Here is a 19,172-nt window from a genome sequence, read left to right on the forward strand (position 1 = left end):
GCCGGGGGTGCAGGCACCCCCCGCGATCGGGCTCCCAGCCGCCACCCCCGGCCCGCCCCCCTGGCTTCTGGGAGCCCCATCGCCGGGGGTGCAGGCACCCCCCGCGATCGGGCTCCCAGCCGCCACCCCCGGCCCGCCCCCCTGGCTTCTGGGAGCCCCATCGCCGGGGGTGCAGGCACCCCCCGCGATCGGGCTCCCAGCCGCCACCCCCGGCCCGCCCCCCTGGCTTCTGGGAGCCCCATCGCCGGGGGTGCAGGCACCCCCCGCGATCGGGCTCCCAGCCGCCACCCCCGGCCCGCCCCCCTGGCTTCTGGGAGCCCCATCGCCGGGGGTGCAGGCACCCCCCGCGATCGGGCTCCCAGCCGCCACCCCCGGCCGGCCCCCCTGGCTTCTGGGAGCCCCATCGCCGGGGGTGCAGGCACCCCCCGCGATCGGGCTCCCAGCCGCCACCCCCGGCCCGCCCCCCTGGCTTCTGGGAGCCCCATCGCCGGGGGTGCAGGCACCCCCGGCGATCGGGCTCCCAGCCGCCACCCCCGGCCCGCCCCCCTGGCTTCTGGGAGCCTTGTGGACCCCCAGCCTCTTTCTCATATTCTGAGTAATATCATCTCACCTTCGGAACATTTTCAACTCCTTCTCAGACGATTGTACACCCCCAGTGTGCACAACCTCAGAGGGAGTAACCCCCTCTCTATTAGGAGTCACATCAGCCTCTTCCCCCTGAATATTCAGAACAGTATCCCACCGTTGTTTCTACTTCCAGTGAAACTGATTGTCATATCCTCCTTTCCCAAGCAGAAGTTGGAAACTCTCTCACGGGGGGTGTACACCGTTGTGATATAGAAATGAACATCGTCCTCTCCCGGGTTTACATCAGGAGCAAGTCTGTTAATCATTAATATTAATAATTATATTGATATTAATAATAATTATTGATATTAATGATCACAATAAAGAGAGTAAAAATGAATACTGGTTTAAAAGGTTAACCATTTGTAATCATAATTATTAGTAATATCACTATTAATAATAATATTAGGATATTAGCAATTAATGTGACTTAACTCAATACCCAGTGATGCTGGGAATACAATAATGATTAGTATTAGGAACTAATAATATTATTTGATGACATGAATATTAATAATTAATTGAAAGCAGGCATTATCATGTATTGAAAATCATTATCCATAATTAATAATGGTATCTTATGAATTTTTAGTATCATTGATAATGATTAAAATCGATCATTGATGATTAATAATCATATTATTATTCCTCATTCCACAGGAAGTGTAAACCTACTTGTGATGCTGTTCTTAATAACCAGGGTCGGAAAGCAGGACTTTAGTTTTAATATCGCAGTAGGTGTACACTCACCACGTGACACTGATCCTAATATGAACGGGGGTAGAGTATCACATGACTCCAATTATAGCAATGGATGGATAGCTACGCGGTAATATTGCTCCTAATATTCCCGGAAGAAGCCTTTGCTATTAGTCCGAATATGGCACTGAGGGGACAGTTTCTCTGAGATATAGTTCCTAGTATAAGGAGTTGGAGAGTATGATAATAATTCACAGGCTGTGTGCTCCCGCCCAGTGATATTGTAATTACTATCCTGGGAGGGAGAGGATGATATTGCACTCTGTACAGCAGGAGGCGTACACCCAGTCTGGGATATTGTTGTTAATATCCATGGAGGGGACAGGCTGATATTACTCGCAATGTGGCACACGGTGGACATTCACTCTGTTTCATCCTTCTCAATATTCCAAGGCCGAGAGACAGATATTAATCTCAGTATCACAGACACTGGACAACCCCTTGTGATACTCTTCCAAATATCCAGATCAGGTTGCCAGCAGCCACCCCCGGACGGCCCCCCTGGCTTCTGGGAGCCCCATCGCGGGGGGGTCAGGCACCCCCCACGATCGGGCTCCCAGCCGCCACCCCCGGCCCGCCCCCCTGGCTTCTGGGAGCCCCATCGCCGGGCGGTCAGGCACCCCCCGCGATCGGGCTCCCAGCCGCCACCCCCGGCCCGCCCCCCTGGCTTCTGGGAGCCCCATCGCCGGGGGTGCAGGCACGCCCCCCGATCAGGCTCCCAGCCGCCACCCCCGGCCCGCCCCCCTGGCTTCTGGGAGCCCCATCGCCGGGGGTGCAGGCACCCCCCGCGATCGGGCTCCCAGCCGCCACCCCCGGCCCGCCCCCCTGACTTCTGGGAGCCCCATCGCCGGGGGTGCAGGCACCCCCCGCGATCGGGCTCCCAGCCGCCACCCCCGGCCCGCCCCCCTGGCTTCTGGGAGCCCCATCGCCGTGGGGTCAGGCACGCCCCCCGATCGGGCTCCCAGCCGCCACCCCCGGCCCGCCCCCCTGGCTTCTGGGAGCCCCATCGCCGGGGGTGCAGGCACCCCCCGCGATCGGGCTCCCAGCCGCCACCCCCGGCCCGCCCCCCTGGCTTCTGGGAGCCCCATCGCCGGGGGTGCAGGCACCCCCCGCGATCGGGCTCCCAGCCGCCACCCCCGGCCCGCCCCCCTGGCTTCTGGGAGCCTTGTGGACCCCCAGCCTCTTTCTCATATTCTGAGTAATATCATCTCACCTTCGGAACATTTTCAACTCCTTCTCAGACGATTGTACACCCCCAGTGTGCACAACCTCAGAGGGAGTAACCCCCTCTCTATTAGGAGTCACATCAGCCTCTTCCCCCTGAATATTCAGAACAGTATCCCACCGTTGTTTCTACTTCCAGTGAAACTGATTGTCATATCCTCCTCTCCCAAGCAGAAGTTGGAAACTCTCTCACGGGGGGTGTACACCGTTGTGATATAGAAATGAACATCGTCCTCTCCCGGGTTTACATCAGGAGCAAGTCTGTTAATCATTAATATTAATAATTATATTGATATTAATAATAATTATTGATATTAATGATCACAATAAAGAGAGTAAAAATGAATACTGGTTTAAAAGGTTAACCATTTGTAATCATAATTATTAGTAATATCACTATTAATAATAATATTAGGATATTAGCAATTAATGTGACTTAACTCAATACCCAGTGATGCTGGGAATACAATAATGATTAGTATTAGGAACTAATAATATTATTTGATGACATGAATATTAATAATTAATTGAAAGCAGGCATTATCATGTATTGAAAATCATTATCCATAATTAATAATGCTATCTTATGAATTTTTAGTATCATTGATAATGATTAAAATCGATCATTGATGATTAATAATCATATTATTATTCCTCATTCCACAGGAAGTGTAAACCTACTTGTGATGCTGTTCTTAATAACCAGGGTCGGAAAGCAGGACTTTAGTTTTAATATCGCAGTAGGTGTACACTCACCACGTGACACTGATCCTAATATGAACGGGGGTAGAGTATCACATGACTCCAATTATAGCAATGGATGGATAGCTACGCGGTAATATTGCTCCTAATATTCCCGGAAGAAGCCTTTGCTATTAGTCCGAATATGGCACTGAGGGGACAGTTTCTCTGAGATATAGTTCCTAGTATAAGGAGTTGGAGAGTATGATAATAATTCACAGGCTGTGTGCTCCCGCCCAGTGATATTGTAATTACTATCCTGGGAGGGAGAGGATGATATTGCACTCTGTACAGCAGGAGGCGTACACCCAGTCTGGGATATTGTTGTTAATATCCATGGAGGGGACAGGCTGATATTACTCGCAATGTGGCACACGGTGGACATTCACTCTGTTTCATCCTTCTCAATATTCCAAGGCCGAGAGACAGATATTAATCTCAGTATCACAGACACTGGACAACCCCTTGTGATACTCTTCCAAATATCCAGATCAGGTTGCCAGCAGCCACCCCCGGACGGCCCCCCTGGCTTCTGGGAGCCCCATCGCGGGGGGGTCAGGCACCCCCCGCGATCGGGCTCCCAGCCGCCACCCCCGGCCCGCCCCCCTGGCTTCTGGGAGCCCCATCGCCGGGCGGTCAGGCACCCCCCGCGATCGGGCTCCCAGCCGCCACCCCCGGCCCGCCCCCCTGGCTTCTGGGAGCCCCATCGCCGGGGGTGCAGGCACCCCCCGCGATCGGGCTCCCAGCCGCCACCCCCGGCCCGCCCCCCTGGCTTCTGGGAGCCCCATCGCCGGGGGTGCAGGCACCCCCCGCGATCGGGCTCCCAGCCGCCACCCCCGGCCCGCCCCCCTGGCTTCTGGGAGCCCCATCGCCGGGGGTGCAGGCACCCCCCGCGATCGGGCTCCCAGCCGCCACCCCCGGCCCGCCCCCCTGGCTTCTGGGAGCCCCATCGCCGGGGGTGCAGGCACCCCCCGCGATCGGGCTCCCAGCCGCCACCCCCGGCCCGCCCCCCTGGCTTCTGGGAGCCCCATCGCCGGGGGTGCAGGCACCCCCGGCGATCGGGCTCCCAGCCGCCAACCCCGGCCCGCCCCCCTGGCTTCTGGGAGCCCCATCGCCGGGGGTGCAGGCACCCCCCGCGATCGGGCTCCCAGCCGCCACCCCCGGCCCGCCCCCCTGGCTTCTGGGAGCCCCATCGCCGGGGGTGCAGGCACCCCCCGCGATCGGGCTCCCAGCCGCCACCCCCGGCCCGCCCCCCTGGCTTCTGGGAGCCCCATCGCCGGGGGTGCAGGCACCCCCCGCGATCGGGCTCCCAGCCGCCACCCCCGGCCCGCCCCCCTGGCTTCTGGGAGCCCCATCGCCGGGGGTGCAGGCACCCCCCGCGATCGGGCTCCCAGCCGCCACCCCCGGCCCGCCCCCCTGGCTTCTGGGAGCCCCATCGCCGGGGGTGCAGGCACCCCCCGCGATCGGGCTCCCAGCCGCCACCCCCGGCCCGCCCCCCTGGCTTCTGGGAGCCCCATCGCCGGGGGTGCAGGCACCCCCCGCGATCGGGCTCCCAGCCGCCACCCCCGGCCCGCCCCCCTGGCTTCTGGGAGCCTTGTGGACCCCCAGCCTCTTTCTCATATTCTGAGTAATATCATCTCACCTTCGGAACATTTTCAACTCCTTCTCAGACGATTGTACACCCCCAGTGTGCACAACCTCAGAGGGAGTAACCCCCTCTCTATTAGGAGTCACATCAGCCTCTTCCCCCTGAATATTCAGAACAGTATCCCACCGTTGTTTCTACTTCCAGTGAAACTGATTGTCATATCCTCCTCTCCCAAGCAGAAGTTGGAAACTCTCTCACGGGGGGTGTACACCGTTGTGATATAGAAATGAACATCGTCCTCTCCCGGGTTTACATCAGGAGCAAGTCTGTTAATCATTAATATTAATAATTATATTGATATTAATAATAATTATTGATATTAATGATCACAATAAAGAGAGTAAAAATGAATACTGGTTTAAAAGGTTAACCATTTGTAATCATAATTATTAGTAATATCACTATTAATAATAATATTAGGATATTAGCAATTAATGTGACTTAACTCAATACCCAGTGATGCTGGGAATACAATAATGATTAGTATTAGGAACTAATAATATTATTTGATGACATGAATATTAATAATTAATTGAAAGCAGGCATTATCATGTATTGAAAATCATTATCCATAATTAATAATGCTATCTTATGAATTTTTAGTATCATTGATAATGATTAAAATCGATCATTGATGATTAATAATCATATTATTATTCCTCATTCCACAGGAAGTGTAAACCTACTTGTGATGCTGTTCTTAATAACCAGGGTCGGAAAGCAGGACTTTAGTTTTAATATCGCAGTAGGTGTACACTCACCACGTGACACTGATCCTAATATGAACGGGGGTAGAGTATCACATGACTCCAATTATAGCAATGGATGGATAGCTACGCGGTAATATTGCTCCTAATATTCCCGGAAGAAGCCTTTGCTATTAGTCCGAATATGGCACTGAGGGGACAGTTTCTCTGAGATATAGTTCCTAGTATAAGGAGTTGGAGAGTATGATAATAATTCACAGGCTGTGTGCTCCCGCCCAGTGATATTGTAATTACTATCCTGGGAGGGAGAGGATGATATTGCACTCTGTACAGCAGGAGGCGTACACCCAGTCTGGGATATTGTTGTTAATATCCATGGAGGGGACAGGCTGATATTACTCGCAATGTGGCACACGGTGGACATTCACTCTGTTTCATCCTTCTCAATATTCCAAGGCCGAGAGACAGATATTAATCTCAGTATCACAGACACTGGACAACCCCTTGTGATACTCTTCCAAATATCCAGATCAGGTTGCCAGCAGCCACCCCCGGACGGCCCCCCTGGCTTCTGGGAGCCCCATCGCGGGGGGGTCAGGCACCCCCCGCGATCGGGCTCCCAGCCGCCACCCCCGGCCCGCCCCCCTGGCTTCTGGGAGCCCCATCGCCGGGCGGTCAGGCACCCCCCGCGATCGGGCTCCCAGCCGCCACCCCCGGCCCGCCCCCCTGGCTTCTGGGAGCCCCATCGCCGGGGGTGCAGGCACCCCCCGCGATCGGGCTCCCAGCCGCCACCCCCGGCCCGCCCCCCTGGCTTCTGGGAGCCCCATCGCCGGGGGTGCAGGCACCCCCGCGATCGGGCTCCCAGCCGCCACCCCCGGCCCGCCCCCCTGGCTTCTGGGAGCCCCATCGCCGGGGGTGCAGGCACCCCCCGCGATCGGGCTCCCAGCCGCCACCCCCGGCCCGCCCCCCTGGCTTCTGGGAGCCCCATCGCCGGGGGTGCAGGCACCCCCCGCGATCGGGCTCCCAGCCGCCACCCCCGGCCCGCCCCCCTGGCTTCTGGGAGCCCCATCGCCGGGGGTGCAGGCACCCCCGGCGATCGGGCTCCCAGCCGCCAACCCCGGCCCGCCCCCCTGGCTTCTGGGAGCCCCATCGCCGGGGGTGCAGGCACCCCCCGCGATCGGGCTCCCAGCCGCCACCCCCGGCCCGCCCCCCTGGCTTCTGGGAGCCCCATCGCCGGGGGTGCAGGCACCCCCCGCGATCGGGCTCCCAGCCGCCACCCCCGGCCCGCCCCCCTGGCTTCTGGGAGCCCCATCGCCGGGGGTGCAGGCACCCCCCGCGATCGGGCTCCCAGCCGCCACCCCCGGCCCGCCCCCCTGGCTTCTGGGAGCCACATCGCCGGGGGTGCAGGCACCCCCCGCGATCGGGCTCCCAGCCGCCACCCCCGGCCCGCCCCCCTGGCTTCTGGGAGCCCCATCGCCGGGGGTGCAGGCACCCCCCCCGATCGGGCTCCCAGCTGCCACCCCCGGCCCGCCCCCCTGGCTTCTGGGAGCCCCATCGCCGGGGGTGCAGGCACCCCCCGCGATCGGGCTCCCAGCCGCCACCCCCGGCCCGCCCCCCTGGCTTCTGGGAGCCCCATCGCCGGGGGTGCAGGCACCCCCCGCGATCGGGCTCCCAGCCGCCACCCCCGGCCCGCCCCCCTGGCTTCTGGGAGCCCCATCGCCGGGGGTGCAGGCACCCCCCGCGATCGGGCTCCCAGCCGCCACCCCCGGCCCGCCCCCCTGGCTTCTGGGAGCCACATCGCCGGGGGTGCAGGCACCCCCCGCGATCGGGCTCCCAGCCGCCACCCCCGGCCCGCCCCCCTGGCTTCTGGGAGCCCCATCGCCGGGGGTGCAGGCACCCCCCGCGATCGGGCTCCCAGCCGCCACCCCCGGCCCGCCCCCCTGGCTTCTGGGAGCCCCATCGCCGGGGGTGCAGGCACCCCCCGCGATCGGGCTCCCAGCCGCCACCCCCGGCCCGCCCCCCTGGCTTCTGGGAGCCCCATCGCCGGGGGTGCAGGCACCCACCGCGATCGGGCTCCCAGCCGCCACCCCCGGCCCGCCCCCCTGGCTTCTGGGAGCCCCATCGCCGGGGGTGCAGGCACCCCCCGCGATCGGGCTCCCAGCCGCCACCCCCGGCCCGCCCCCCTGGCTTCTGGGAGCCCCATCGCCGCGGGGTCAGGCACGCCCCCCGATCGGGCTCCCAGCCGCCACCCCCGGCCCGCCCCCCTGGCTTCTGGGAGCCCCATCGCCGGGGGTGCAGGCACGCCCCCCGATCGGGCTCCTAGCCGCCACCCCCGGCCCGCCCCCCTGGCTTCTGGGAGCCCCATCGCCGGGGGTGCAGGCACCCCCCGCGATCGGGCTCCCAGCCGCCACCCCCTGCCCGCCCCCCTGGCTTCTGGGAGCCTTGTGGACCCCCAGCCTCTTTCTCATATTCTGAGTAATATCATCTCACCTTCGGAACATTTTCAACTCCTTCTCAGACGATTGTACACCCCCAGTGTGCACAACCTCAGAGGGAGTAACCCCCTCTCTATTAGGAGTCACATCAGCCTCTTCCTCCCTGAATATTCAGAACAGTATCCCACCGTTGTTTCTACTTCCAGTGAAACTGATTGTCATATCCTCCTCTCCCAAGCAGAAGTTGGAAACTCTCTCACGGGGGGTGTACACCGTTGTGATATAGAAATGAACATCGTCCTCTCCCGGGTTTACATCAGGAGCAAGTCTGTTAATCATTAATATTAATAATTATATTAATATTAATAATAATTATTGATATTAATGATCACAATAAAGAGAGTAAAAATGAATACTGGTTTAAAAGGTTAACCATTTGTAATCATAATTATTAGTAATATCACTATTAATAATAATATTAGGATATTAGCAATTAATGTGACTTAACTCAATACCCAGTGATGCTGGGAATACAATAATGATTAGTATTAGGAACTAATAATATTATTTGATGACATGAATATTAATAATTAATTGAAAGCAGGCATTATCATGTATTGAAAATCATTATCCATAATTAATAATGGTATCTTATGAATTTTTAGTATCATTGATAATGATTAAAATCGATCATTGATGATTAATAATCATATTATTATTCCTCATTCCACAGGAAGTGTAAACCTACTTGTGATGCTGTTCTTAATAACCAGGGTCGGAAAGCAGGACTTTAGTTTTAATATCGCAGTAGGTGTACACTCACCACGTGACACTGATCCTAATATGAACGGGGGTAGAGTATCACATGACTCCAATTATAGCAATGGATGGATAGCTACGCGGTAATATTGCTCCTAATATTCCCGGAAGAAGCCTTTGCTATTAGTCCGAATATGGCACTGAGGGGACAGTTTCTCTGAGATATAGTTCCTAGTATAAGGAGTTGGAGAGTATGATAATAATTCACAGGCTGTGTGCTCCCGCCCAGTGATATTGTAATTACTATCCTGGGAGGGAGAGGATGATATTGCACTCTGTACAGCAGGAGGCGTACACCCAGTCTGGGATATTGTTGTTAATATCCATGGAGGGGACAGGCTGATATTACTCGCAATGTGGCACACGGTGGACATTCACTCTGTTTCATCCTTCTCAATATTCCAAGGCCGAGAGACAGATATTAATCTCAGTATCACAGACACTGGACAACCCCTTGTGATACTCTTCCAAATATCCAGATCAGGTTGCCAGCAGCCACCCCCGGACGGCCCCCCTGGCTTCTGGGAGCCCCATCGCGGGGGGGTCAGGCACCCCCCGCGATCGGGCTCCCAGCCGCCACCCCCGGCCCGCCCCCCTGGCTTCTGGGAGCCCCATCGCCGGGCGGTCAGGCACCCCCCGCGATCGGGCTCCCAGCCGCCACCCCCGGCCCGCCCCCCTGGCTTCTGGGAGCCCCATCGCCGAGGGGTCAGGCACGCCCCCCGATCGGGCTCCCAGCCGCCAACCCCGGCCCGCCCCCCTGGCTTCTGGGAGCCCCATCGCCGGGGGTGCAGGCACCCCCCGCGATCGGGCTCCCAGCCGCCACCCCCGGCCCGCCCCCCTGGCTTCTGGGAGCCCCATCGCCGGGGGTGCAGGCACCCCCCGCGATCGGGCTCCCAGCCGCCACCCCCGGCCCGCCCCCCTGGCTTCTGGGAGCCCCATCGCCGGGGGTGCTGGCACCCCCCGCGATCGGGCTCCCAGCCGCCACCCCCGGCCCGCCCCCCTGGCTTCTGGGAGCCCCATCGCCGGGGGTGCAGGCACCCCCCGCGATCGGGCTCCCAGCCGCCACCCCCGGCCCGCCCCCCTGGCTTCTGGGAGCCCCATCGCCGGGGGTGCAGGCACCCCCCGCGATCGGGCTCCCAGCCGCCACCCCCGGCCCGCCCCCCTGGCTTCTGGGAGCCCCATCGCCGGGGGTGCAGGCACCCCCCGCGATCGGGCTCCCAGCCGCCACCCCCGGCCCGCCCCCCTGGCTTCTGGGAGCCCCATCGCCGGGGGTGCAGGCACCCCCCGCGATCGGGCTCCCAGCCGCCACCCCCGGCCGGCCCCCCTGGCTTCTGGGAGCCCCATCGCCGGGGGTGCAGGCACCCCCCGCGATCGGGCTCCCAGCCGCCACCCCCGGCCCGCCCCCCTGGCTTCTGGGAGCCCCATCGCCGGGGGTGCAGGCACCCCCGGCGATCGGGCTCCCAGCCGCCACCCCCGGCCCGCCCCCCTGGCTTCTGGGAGCCCCATCGCCGGGGGTGCAGGCACCCCCCGCGATCGGGCTCCCAGCCGCCACCCCCGGCCCGCCCCCCTGGCTTCTGGGAGCCTTGTGGACCCCCAGCCTCTTTCTCATATTCTGAGTAATATCATCTCACCTTCGGAACATTTTCAACTCCTTCTCAGACGATTGTACACCCCCAGTGTGCACAACCTCAGAGGGAGTAACCCCCTCTCTATTAGGAGTCACATCAGCCTCTTCCCCCTGAATATTCAGAACAGTATCCCACCGTTGTTTCTACTTCCAGTGAAACTGATTGTCATATCCTCCTCTCCCAAGCAGAAGTTGGAAACTCTCTCACGGGGGGTGTACACCGTTGTGATATAGAAATGAACATCGTCCTCTCCCGGGTTTACATCAGGAGCAAGTCTGTTAATCATTAATATTAATAATTATATTGATATTAATAATAATTATTGATATTAATGATCACAATAAAGAGAGTAAAAATGAATACTGGTTTAAAAGGTTAACCATTTGTAATCATAATTATTAGTAATATCACTATTAATAATAATATTAGGATATTAGCAATTAATGTGACTTAACTCAATACCCAGTGATGCTGGGAATACAATAATGATTAGTATTAGGAACTAATAATATTATTTGATGACATGAATATTAATAATTAATTGAAAGCAGGCATTATCATGTATTGAAAATCATTATCCATAATTAATAATGGTATCTTATGAATTTTTAGTATCATTGATAATGATTAAAATCGATCATTGATGATTAATAATCATATTATTATTCCTCATTCCACAGGAAGTGTAAACCTACTTGTGATGCTGTTCTTAATAACCAGGGTCGGAAAGCAGGACTTTAGTTTTAATATCGCAGTAGGTGTACACTCACCACGTGACACTGATCCTAATATGAACGGGGGTAGAGTATCACATGACTCCAATTATAGCAATGGATGGATAGCTACGCGGTAATATTGCTCCTAATATTCCCGGAAGAAGCCTTTGCTATTAGTCCGAATATGGCACTGAGGGGACAGTTTCTCTGAGATATAGTTCCTAGTATAAGGAGTTGGAGAGTATGATAATAATTCACAGGCTGTGTGCTCCCGCCCAGTGATATTGTAATTACTATCCTGGGAGGGAGAGGATGATATTGCACTCTGTACAGCAGGAGGCGTACACCCAGTCTGGGATATTGTTGTTAATATCCATGGAGGGGACAGGCTGATATTACTCGCAATGTGGCACACGGTGGACATTCACTCTGTTTCATCCTTCTCAATATTCCAAGGCCGAGAGACAGATATTAATCTCAGTATCACAGACACTGGACAACCCCTTGTGATACTCTTCCAAATATCCAGATCAGGTTGCCAGCAGCCACCCCCGGACGGCCCCCCTGGCTTCTGGGAGCCCCATCGCGGGGGGGTCAGGCACCCCCCACGATCGGGCTCCCAGCCGCCACCCCCGGCCCGCCCCCCTGGCTTCTGGGAGCCCCATCGCCGGGCGGTCAGGCACCCCCCGCGATCGGGCTCCCAGCCGCCACCCCCGGCCCGCCCCCCTGGCTTCTGGGAGCCCCATCGCCGGGGGTGCAGGCACGCCCCCCGATCGGGCTCCCAGCCGCCACCCCCGGCCCGCCCCCCTGGCTTCTGGGAGCCCCATCGCCGGGGGTGCAGGCACCCCCCGCGATCGGGCTCCCAGCCGCCACCCCCGGCCCGCCCCCCTGGCTTCTGGGAGCCCCATCGCCGGGGGTGCAGGCACCCCCCGCGATCGGGCTCCCAGCCGCCACCCCCGGCCCGCCCCCCTGGCTTCTGGGAGCCCCATCGCCGTGGGGTCAGGCACGCCCCCCGATCGGGCTCCCAGCCGCCACCCCCGGCCCGCCCCCCTGGCTTCTGGGAGCCCCATCGCCGGGGGTGCAGGCACCCCCCGCGATCGGGCTCCCAGCCGCCACCCCCGGCCCGCCCCCCTGGCTTCTGGGAGCCCCATCGCCGGGGGTGCAGGCACCCCCCGCGATCGGGCTCCCAGCCGCCACCCCCGGCCCGCCCCCCTGGCTTCTGGGAGCCCCATCGCCGGGGGGTCAGGCACGCCCCCCGATCGGGCTCCCAGCCGCCACCCCCGGCCCGCCCCCCTGGCTTCTGGGAGCCCCATCGCCGGGGGTGCAGGCACCCCCCGCGATCGGGCTCCCAGCCGCCACCCCCGGCCCGCCCCCCTGGCTTCTGGGAGCCCCATCGCCGGGGGTGCAGGCACCCCCCGCGATCGGGCTCCCAGCCGCCACCCCCGGCCCGCCCCCCTGGCTTCTGGGAGCCCCATCGCCGGGGGTGCAGGCACCCCCCGCGATCGGGCTCCCAGCCGCCACCCCCGGCCCGCCCCCCTGGCTTCTGGGAGCCCCATCGCCGGGGGTGCAGGCACCCCCCGCGATCGGGCTCCCAGCCGCCACCCCCGGCCCGCCCCCCTGGCTTCTGGGAGCCCCATCGCCGGGGGTGCAGGCACCCCCCGCGATCGGGCTCCCAGCCGCCACCCCCGGCCCGCCCCCCTGGCTTCTGGGAGCCCCATCGCCGGGGGTGCAGGCACCCCCCGCGATCGGGCTCCCAGCCGCCACCCCCGGCCCGCCCCCCTGGCTTCTGGGAGCCCCATCGCCGGGGGTGCAGGCACCCCCCGCGATCGGGCTCCCAGCCGCCACCCCCGGCCCGCCCCCCTGGCTTCTGGGAGCCCCATCGCCGGGGGTGCAGGCACCCCCCGCGATCGGGCTCCCAGCCGCCACCCCCGGCCCGCCCCCCTGGCTTCTGGGAGCCCCATCGCCGGGGGTGCAGGCACCCCCCGCGATCGGGCTCCCAGCCGCCACCCCCGGCCCGCCCCCCTGGCTTCTGGGAGCCCCATCGCCGGGGGTGCAGGCACCCCCCGCGATCGGGCTCCCAGCCGCCACCCCCGGCCCGCCCCCCTGGCTTCTGGGAGCCCCATCGCCGGGGGTGCAGGCACCCCCCGCGATCGGGCTCCCAGCCGCCACCCCCGGCCCGCCCCCCTGGCTTCTGGGAGCCCCATCGCCGGGGGTGCAGGCACCCCCCGCGATCGGGCTCCCAGCCGCCACCCCCGGCCCGCCCCCCTGGCTTCTGGGAGCCCCATCGCCGGGGGTGCTGGCACCCCCCGCGATCGGGCTCCCAGCCGCCACCCCCGGCCCGCCCCCCTGGCTTCTGGGAGCCCCATCGCCGGGGGTGCAGGCACCCCCCGCGATCGGGCTCCCAGCCGCCACCCCCGGCCCGCCCCCCTGGCTTCTGGGAGCCCCATCGCCGGGGGTGCAGGCACCCCCCGCGATCGGGCTCCCAGCCGCCACCCCCGGCCCGCCCCCCTGGCTTCTGGGAGCCCCATCGCCGGGGGTGCAGGCACCCCCCGCGATCGGGCTCCCAGCCGCCACCCCCGGCCCGCCCCCCTGGCTTCTGGGAGCCCCATCGCCGGGGGTGCAGGCACCCCCCGCGATCGGGCTCCCAGCCGCCACCCCCGGCCGGCCCCCCTGGCTTCTGGGAGCCCCATCGCCGGGGGTGCAGGCACCCCCCGCGATCGGGCTCCCAGCCGCCACCCCCGGCCCGCCCCCCTGGCTTCTGGGAGCCCCATCGCCGGGGGTGCAGGCACCCCCGGCGATCGGGCTCCCAGCCGCCACCCCCGGCCCGCCCCCCTGGCTTCTGGGAGCCCCATCGCCGGGGGTGCAGGCACCCCCCGCGATCGGGCTCCCAGCCGCCACCCCCGGCCCGCCCCCCTGGCTTCTGGGAGCCTTGTGGACCCCCAGCCTCTTTCTCATATTCTGAGTAATATCATCTCACCTTCGGAACATTTTCAACTCCTTCTCAGACGATTGTACACCCCCAGTGTGCACAACCTCAGAGGGAGTAACCCCCTCTCTATTAGGAGTCACATCAGCCTCTTCCCCCTGAATATTCAGAACAGTATCCCACCGTTGTTTCTACTTCCAGTGAAACTGATTGTCATATCCTCCTCTCCCAAGCAGAAGTTGGAAACTCTCTCACGGGGGGTGTACACCGTTGTGATATAGAAATGAACATCGTCCTCTCCCGGGTTTACATCAGGAGCAAGTCTGTTAATCATTAATATTAATAATTATATTGATATTAATAATAATTATTGATATTAATGATCACAATAAAGAGAGTAAAAATGAATACTGGTTTAAAAGGTTAACCATTTGTAATCATAATTATTAGTAATATCACTATTAATAATAATATTAGGATATTAGCAATTAATGTGACTTAACTCAATACCCAGTGATGCTGGGAATACAATAATGATTAGTATTAGGAACTAATAATATTATTTGATGACATGAATATTAATAATTAATTGAAAGCAGGCATTATCATGTATTGAAAATCATTATCCATAATTAATAATGGTATCTTATGAATTTTTAGTATCATTGATAATGATTAAAATCGATCATTGATGATTAATAATCATATTATTATTCCTCATTCCACAGGAAGTGTAAACCTACTTGTGATGCTGTTCTTAATAACCAGGGTCGGAAAGCAGGACTTTAGTTTTAATATCGCAGTAGGTGTACACTCACCACGTGACACTGATCCTAATATGAACGGGGGTAGAGTATCACATGACTCCAATTATAGCAATGGATGGATAGCTACGCGGTAATATTGCTCCTAATATTCCCGGAAGAAGCCTTTGCTATTAGTCCGAATATGGCACTGAGGGGACAGTTTCTCTGAGATATAGTTCCTAGTATAAGGAGTTGGAGAGTATGATAATAATTCACAGGCTGTGTGCTCCCGCCCAGTGATATTGTAATTACTATCCTGGGAGGGAGAGGATGATATTGCACTCTGTACAGCAGGAGGCGTACACCCAGTCTGGGATATTGTTGTTAATATCCATGGAGGGGACAGGCTGATATTACTCGCAATGTGGCACACGGTGGACATTCACTCTGTTTCATCCTTCTCAATATTCCAAGGCCGAGAGACAGATATTAATCTCAGTATCACAGACACTGGACAACCCCTTGTGATACTCTTCCAAATATCCAGATCAGGTTGCCAGCAGCCACCCCCGGACGGCCCCCCTGGCTTCTGGGAGCCCCATCGCGGGGGGGTCAGGCACCCCCCACGATCGGGCTCCCAGCCGCCACCCCCGGCCCGCCCCCCTGGCTTCTGGGAGCCCCATCGCCGGGCGGTCAGGCACCCCCCGCGATCGGGCTCCCAGCCGCCACCCCCGGCCCGCCCCCCTGGCTTCTGGGAGCCCCATCGCCGGGGGTGCAGGCACGCCCCCCGATCAGGCTCCCAGCCGCCACCCCCGGCCCGCCCCCCTGGCTTCTGGGAGCCCCATCGCCGGGGGTGCAGGCACCCCCCGCGATCGGGCTCCCAGCCGCCACCCCCGGCCCGCCCCCCTGACTTCTGGGAGCCCCATCGCCGGGGGTGCAGGCACCCCCCGCGATCGGGCTCCCAGCCGCCACCCCCGGCCCGCCCCCCTGGCTTCTGGGAGCCCCATCGCCGTGGGGTCAGGCACGCCCCCCGATCGGGCTCCCAGCCGCCACCCCCGGCCCGCCCCCTGGCTTCTGGGAGCCCCATCGCCGGGGGTGCAGGCACCCCCCGCGATCGGGCTCCCAGCCGCCACCCCCGGCCCGCCCCCCTGGCTTCTGGGAGCCCCATCGCCGGGGGTGCAGGCACCCCCCGCGATCGGGCTCCCAGCCGCCACCCCCGGCCCGCCCCCCTGGCTTCTGGGAGCCCCATCGCCGGGGGGTCAGGCACGCCCCCCGATCGGGCTCCCAGCCGCCACCCCCGGCCCGCCCCCCTGGCTTCTGGGAGCCCCATCGCCGGGGGTGCAGGCACCCCCCGCGATCGGGCTCCCAGCCGCCACCCCCGGCCCGCCCCCTGGCTTCTGGGAGCCCCATCGCCGGGGGTGCAGGCACCCCCCGCGATCGGGCTCCCAGCCGCCACCCCCGGCCCGCCCCCCTGGCTTCTGGGAGCCCCATCGCCGGGGGTGCAGGCACCCCCCGCGATCGGGCTCCCAGCCGCCACCCCCGGCCCGCCCCCCTGGCTTCTGGGAGCCCCATCGCCGGGGGTGCAGGCACCCCCCGCGATCGGGCTCCCAGCCGCCACCCCCGGCCCGCCCCCCTGGCTTCTGGGAGCCCCATCGCCGGGGGTGCAGGCACCCCCCGCGATCGGGCTCCCAGCCGCCACCCCCGGCCCGCCCCCCTGGCTTCTGGGAGCCCCATCGCCGGGGGTGCAGGCACCCCCCGCGATCGGGCTCCCAGCCGCCACCCCCGGCCCGCCCCCCTGGCTTCTGGGAGCCCCATCGCCGGGGGTGCAGGCACCCCCCGCGATCGGGCTCCCAGCCGCCACCCCCGGCCCGCCCCCCTGGCTTCTGGGAGCCCCATCGCCGGGGGTGCAGGCACCCCCCGCGATCGGGCTCCCAGCCGCCACCCCCGGCCCGCCCCCTGGCTTCTGGGAGCCCCATCGCCGGGGGTGCAGGCACCCCCCGCGATCGGGCTCCCAGCCGCCACCCCCGGCCCGCCCCCCTGGCTTCTGGGAGCCCCATCGCCGGGGGTGCAGGCACCCCCCGCGATCGGGCTCCCAGCCGCCACCCCCGGCCCGCCCCCCTGGCTTCTGGGAGCCCCATCGCCGGGGGTGCAGGCACCCCCCGCGATCGGGCTCCCAGCCGCCACCCCCGGCCCGCCCCCCTGGCTTCTGGGAGCCCCATCGCCGGGGGTGCAGGCACCCCCCGCGATCGGGCTCCCAGCCGCCACCCCCGGCCCGCCCCCCTGGCTTCTGGGAGCCCCATCGCCGGGGGTGCAGGCACCCCCCGCGATCGGGCTCCCAGCCGCCACCCCCGGCCCGCCCCCCTGGCTTCTGGGAGCCCCATCGCCGGGGGTGCAGGCACCCCCCGCGATCGGGCTCCCAGCCGCCACCCCCGGCCCGCCCCCCTGGCTTCTGGGAGCCCCATCGCCGGGGGTGCAGGCACCCCCCGCGATCGGGCTCCCAGCCGCCACCCCCGGCCCGCCCCCCTGGCTTCTGGGAGCCCCATCGCCGGGGGTGCAGGCACCCCCCGCGATCGGGCTCCCAGCCGCCACCCCCGGCCCGCCCCCTGGCTTCTGGGAGCCCCATCGCCGGGGGTGCAGGCACCCCCCGCGATCGGGCTCCCAGCCGCCACCCCCGGCCCGCCCCCCTGGCTTCTGGGAGCCCCATCGCCGGGGGTGCAGGCACCCCCCGCGATCGGGCTCCCAGCCGCCACCCCCGGCCCGCCCCCCTGGCTTCTGGGAGCCTTGTGGACCCCCAGCCTCTTTCTCATATTCTGAGTAATATCATCTCACCTTCGGAACATTTTCAACTCCTTCTCAGACGATTGTACACCCCCAGTGTGCACAACCTCAGAGGGAGTAACCCCCTCTCTATTAGGAGTCACATCAGCCTCTTCCCCCTGAATATTCAGAACAGTATCCCACCGTTGTTTCTACTTCCAGTGAAACTGATTGTCATATCCTCCTCTCCCAAGCAGAAGTTGGAAACTCTCTCACGGGGGGTGTACACCGTTGTGATATAGAAATGAACATCGTCCTCTCCCGGGTTTACATCAGGAGCAAGTCTGTTAATCATTAATATTAATAATTATATTGATATTAATAATAATTATTGATATTAATGATCACAATAAAGAGAGTAAAAATGAATACTGGTTTAAAAGGTTAACCATTTGTAATCATAATTATTAGTAATATCACTATTAATAATAATATTAGGATATTAGCAATTAATGTGACTTAACTCAATACCCAGTGATGCTGGGAATACAATAATGATTAGTATTAGGAACTAATAATATTATTTGATGACATGAATATTAATAATTAATTGAAAGCAGGCATTATCATGTATTGAAAATCATTATCCATAATTAATAATGCTATCTTATGAATTTTTAGTATCATTGATAATGATTAAAATCGATCATTGATGATTAATAATCATATTATTATTCCTCATTCCACAGGAAGTGTAAACCTACTTGTGATGCTGTTCTTAATAACCAGGGTCGGAAAGCAGGACTTTAGTTTTAATATCGCAGTAGGTGTACACTCACCACGTGACACTGATCCTAATATGAACGGGGGTAGAGTATCACATGACTCCAATTATAGCAATGGATGGATAGCTACGCGGTAATATTGCTCCTAATATTCCCGGAAGAAGCCTTTGCTATTAGTCCGAATATGGCACTGAGGGGACAGTTTCTCTGAGATATAGTTCCTAGTATAAGGAGTTGGAGAGTATGATAATAATTCACAGGCTGTGTGCTCCCGCCCAGTGATATTGTAATTACTATCCTGGGAGGGAGAGGATGATATTGCACTCTGTACAGCAGGAGGCGTACACCCAGTCTGGGATATTGTTGTTAATATCCATGGAGGGGACAGGCTGATATTACTCGCAATGTGGCACACGGTGGACATTCACTCTGTTTCATCCTTCTCAATATTCCAAGGCCGAGAGACAGATATTAATCTCAGTATCACAGACACTGGACAACCCCTTGTGATACTCTTCCAAATATCCAGATCAGGTTGCCAGCAGCCACCCCCGGACGGCCCCCCTGGCTTCTGGGAGCCCCATCGCGGGGGGGTCAGGCACCCCCCGCGATCGGGCTCCCAGCCGCCACCCCCGGCCCGCCCCCCTGGCTTCT

The sequence above is a fragment of the Macaca mulatta genome, chromosome 7 (assembly GCF_049350105.2).
Source record: "Macaca mulatta isolate MMU2019108-1 chromosome 7, T2T-MMU8v2.0, whole genome shotgun sequence".
Taxonomy (NCBI): domain Eukaryota; kingdom Metazoa; phylum Chordata; class Mammalia; order Primates; family Cercopithecidae; genus Macaca; species Macaca mulatta.